The sequence below is a fragment of the Eriocheir sinensis genome, chromosome 49 (assembly GCF_024679095.1).
Source record: "Eriocheir sinensis breed Jianghai 21 chromosome 49, ASM2467909v1, whole genome shotgun sequence".
NCBI classification, from domain to species: Eukaryota; Metazoa; Arthropoda; class Malacostraca; order Decapoda; family Varunidae; genus Eriocheir; species Eriocheir sinensis.
The window spans coordinates 8,124,564-8,129,295 of NC_066557.1; the positions used below are offsets into that span (position 1 = coordinate 8,124,564).

Genomic DNA, 4,732 nt, shown 5'->3' on the forward strand with positions numbered 1-4,732 from the left:
CCTCCTCCAGGGGCAGGGGCTGGGGGACGCCGCCCCCCTCGACGACGACTACTACTACTACATGCCTGTGAGTACGGGGGAGAAGGGGGAGGGGGAGAGGAGGAGGAGGAGAAGTAGAGAGAGGAGAGAGGAAGAATGAGGGAAGAGAATGAGGAGGATGAGAAGTAGAGAGAGGAGAGAGGAAGAAGGAGAGAGTACGGGGGGAAAGGGGTGAGGGGGAGAGGAGGAGGAAGAGGAGAAAAAGAGGAGAAACAAGAGGAGAAAGAAGAGGAGGAGGAGGAGGAGGAGGAAGAGAAGGAGGAGGAGGAGGAGGAAGAGGAGAAAAAGAGGAGAAACAAGAGGAGAAAGAAGGGGAGGAGAAGGAGTAGGAAGAGGAGGAGGAGGAGGAGGAGTAAACAACCCATAAATACTCCCCTTCCTCCCACCCCTCCCTCCCTCCTTTACCACCCCCTCCCTCCCTCCTCCCTTTCTCCCACCTTCCTCCCTCCTCCTTACCCCTGACCCACTGAACACCCATCACCTCCCCTTCCCCATCCCCCTCCCTTCACACTCATAGACCCTTCCCCTCCCCCCCTTCCATTCAGACACTAACCTCTCTACCTGCAGGAGGCGTGGCGCAGCATGGGCACACACAAGGGCACCCTGGCTTTTGGGCATGAGGGGCAAGAAGGGCGCTGCCTACCAGGAAAAGCGGGCACCCTCTGGCTTCCTCGGCATGCGCGGCTGAGGTAAGGGAAGGGGGGTGGCAGGGGGAGGCAGGGGGAAGGGTGGAGAGGAAAGGAGGAAGGGTGATTTACATAGATTTACATAGATATCCAGACCACACAGAACGTACGGGGGAAAGGGTAAGAAGGGTAGGGAAGAAGGGCAGGAGAAGGGGTGTGGTAGTAGGGGAAGAGATAGATAGATAGACAGATAGGTGAGGAAAGGGGAAGGAAGAAGTGGGAAAGGGTAGGGAGAAAAATGGGGAAGAAGGGGAGGAGAAAAGGGAAGGTAGGAGGGGAGGAGACATAGATAGATATATAGATAGATAGATAGATAGATAGATTGATAGATAGATAGATAACTAAGTGAGGAAGGGGAAGGAGGAAGGGGGAAAGGGTAGGGAGAAGAGTGGGGAAGAAGGGGAGGAGAAAGGGGGAAGGTAGGAGGGGAGGAGACAGATAGATAGATAGATAGATAGATAGATAGATAGGTGAGGAAGGGGGAGAGGGTAGGGAGAAGAGTGGGGAAGAAGGGGAGGAGAAAGGGGGAGGGTAGGAGGGGAGGAGACAGACAGACAGATAGATAGATAGATAGATAGATAGATAGATAGATAGGTGAGGAACGGGGAAAGGGTAGGAAGAAGAGTGGGGAAGAAGGGGAGGAGAAAGGGGAAGGTAGGAGGGGAGGAGACAGACAGACAGATAGATAGACAGAGATGTAACCAGAGAGAGAGATTTTGGGCTTGTTACATGATTGGGCTAGTTCTCATAGAGTGTTGGGCTATTTTGCATTGTTATTTGGTAGTGTTGGGCTATTATTGGTCGTAGGTTATTGGGCTTTATTTGACTTGAATGAGTGAAAAAAAATAGCCAGATTATAGTTTCGTGGTAGATTAGATTATATTTTTGTGATTGATTTTTTTGGGTTCTTAAGATGTTTTTGTGTTTATTTATGTTTTCTGTCATCAAATTTACCTTATCTGCACTTCTAAATGATGATGATGATGATGATAATATTTTTTTCATCACCACAGGAATGAAAAGGGAGACTGTCCTGCCATAATCAACCTCCACCACCTCCACCACCTCCACCACCTCCACCACCGCCACCACTGCAACCACCACCTCCACCTCCACCACCACCATCAACACCAAACAGCGGCAACAACAACACCAAGAATAACAATAAGAAAATCACATAAAACACATAACTAAACAACAATAATAATAATAATAATAATAATAATAATAATAATAATAATAATAATAATAATAATAATAATAATAATAATAATCACCCTCATTACCTGTCTTCTCTTTAATTAATTCTTCTTACCTGTCCAGACCACAATTAACTAACCCAGGTGTGTGTGTGTGTGTGTGTGTGTGTGTGTGTGTGGTGGTGGTGGTGGTGGTGGTGGTGGTAATTAGCTTTAGTAACCTTTTCAACACCTGTCCTCGCCTGTCCCCTCACCTGTGTGTTTCAATTAAGGTGCGTGAGGCTGGGGGGCTCTTCATTAAGGGTTCCAGGTATCTTAATGGCCCAGGTGATAGCTATTTCCCATTTAATTACCTCCACTTTCCCTTTCTTTCACCTTCATTTTACTCCTCTCTGAATATCCTCTTTTTTTTCTTTTTTTTCTACTTTTTCAACAAGCTTCTTTTTTCTCTTTGTTTCTGCTTTGTCAGTGGTCTTCTTTCTTCTTGTTTTCTTCTTTTCATTCTTTCTTTTCTCGGTCAATTTCAGCATTTTGTAGATAGTGTTTTTCTCGTTCAGTCTTCCTTTTTTCCCTTCATCCCTTTTCCTTCCCTATCCTCTTCCCTTCATTTCTTTCCCTTTTTATTTCCTTTCTATGCCTTCCCTTTCTCTTCTTCCTATCTCCTTATACCTCCCTATCTCTCTTCTTCCATTCATTCCTCTTCTTTTCCTTTCCCATCCCTTCCCATCCCTTCCTCTCCCTCCCTCTTCCTTGTGGCTGGTTTTCGTCCCTTCCTTTTTAAACCCATTTCCTTTTCCAGTTATCTAGTCAGTCAGTCAGTCTGTCTGCCCGTCTGTCTGTCTGTCTGTTGATTCATAGACCAGAGGGAGAATGTTAAATAATAATAATGTAATCCAATCATTTATCACAACACTTAGTAACACAAGAACATCGAGAGGACGGTAGAAGAGGAATCGGATCTCTTGTAGTAATAGACTTTGATCCTCTTTGTGTGTGGGAACCTTCTTTTTATTTTGTCTTTAGTATCTCATTTGACAATCCCTGCACTTGGTCATTTCTTTTCTGCCTAATCTTCCTTTAACTTTGTCTCTACTTTCCCCTGTTTTGATTGTCTTCCTTTCTCCCTTTCTAACTCATAACATCGAGAAGTGTTGTTTCATTAAAGGGTGTTGTGTCGCTTATAAGTAGTGTCTGATCCTGTGTCTGGTGTTAATTCAATATGCTGGGATGCTGGGAGCCTTCTTTCCTTATTCCGTGTTCTGTCTCTCTCTTGTTGTGTGAGGGAGTGAATGTTGGAAGAGATGGTGACTGCTTTGTGTGAAGATGGCTGTGTGTATGTGTTAGACCTCTTCCTCTTTCTCCTCCCTCTCTTCCTCCTTCTCCTTCTTCCCAAATAGCTGTCTGGACTTATGTCAGTGATTTTAAACTTGTAAAAGGGGAATTTAGAGAATGTTTGAATCAATATATTTTCAAAAGCCCAAAGTTATTTCCCCTTATTTTGAGGATGTAATTGCTTTTTCCTTCATATTTATTTCTGCAAAGGTTTGTAGTGTTGCATCTGTCATGTATTGAATGTTGCAAATTATTTTGTGAAGAAGTTTGGAGTGCAGTAGTTTGTTTATAAGGTTAAAATTTCCCTCATATCAAACTATTAAGATATCTCGAACTTTAATGCAAAAAATATATATATGATGTTGATGCAGGTGATATATATTGATGAGTTATATAAGTGGAGAGTTGTAGACACATCACAGAGGAATCTATATATGTATCCAGATAGACATTTATTTATATTTCAAGAGACAATTACATGTATCCAGAGTTTTATATATATTACAGAACAAACCTATATCATTACACATATCCAGGGAAAATGTATCATATATATATTTAATAATAGATAAATATGACATGTATTGATAAGTTCATAGGGGAGGTAGGTAGAAATTATTATTATTATCATTATTATTATTATTACTATTATTATGAAAGTGTGATGCAGGTGGATACTGGTGTGTTGATAGTTTTTTAGAGAGAGAGAGAGAGAGAGAGAGAGAGAGAGAGAGAGAGAGCGTTATCTTCTCTCCTTCGTGGTCTAATCTCGGCTCCCGCAACATTGTTTTGATCGATTCGTGAGGCAACGCGACGAAACATTACGACCAACACTAAAATCTTTGGCTTCTATAGTTCGTTCAGTGCAATAAAGGACAGACTTGAGATAGGGACGGTCGTTTTAATAATCCTCCTCCTCCTCCTCTTCCTCTGTTTGTGTGAGAGGGAGAATTACTAGTATGCCTCTTTTTATATAAGTTTTTTTTTGTTTGTTTTTTATCGTTATTTCTTCATTATTGCATTCTCTAACCTCGTGCAATGACTTGAGCTGGGGACGGTCGTTGAGTCCCTCCCCCTCCTCCTCCCCCTCCTCCTCCTCTTCAGCATGTGTTAAAACTACAAGACTTCTTACTGTCTGTTTTTATTACTGTCTATTCATTATTCTTATTGCCTTCCCCTCAATCTCTTGCAATGAATAACTTACCAAATTTTAAGTGTAATGCTCCTGTTGAATTACACAAACGGAACCTCAGAGCACAAGCAACACGAGGAAACCATGGTGAAAATGATGCAAAGAGTACTAATAACGATGATGATAACAATGATACTAAAGATTACATCACTATTACAAGTATTATCGATGGGTTGGGTTGGTGACTTCGACTCCGCCTCGGGACGGTTCGGGTTTGTTTACATTGTTGTGCCACGTGGGGCGGAGCGGCGCAGCGAGGGAGGTAAGTGTTTATTGGGGTTATT

General features: G+C 42.8%; 1 long non-coding RNA gene across 1 annotated transcript; it reads left to right on the forward strand.

Annotated features, from left to right (window-relative positions):
- Positions 1–641: 641 nt before the first annotated feature.
- LOC126981823 (uncharacterized) lies at positions 642–4,147 on the forward strand. The gene is made up of 2 exons (XR_007734213.1): positions 642–728; positions 1,739–4,147. It is a non-coding gene; the product is annotated as an uncharacterized LOC126981823 (long non-coding RNA).
- The last annotated feature ends 585 nt before the right edge of the window (positions 4,148–4,732 follow it).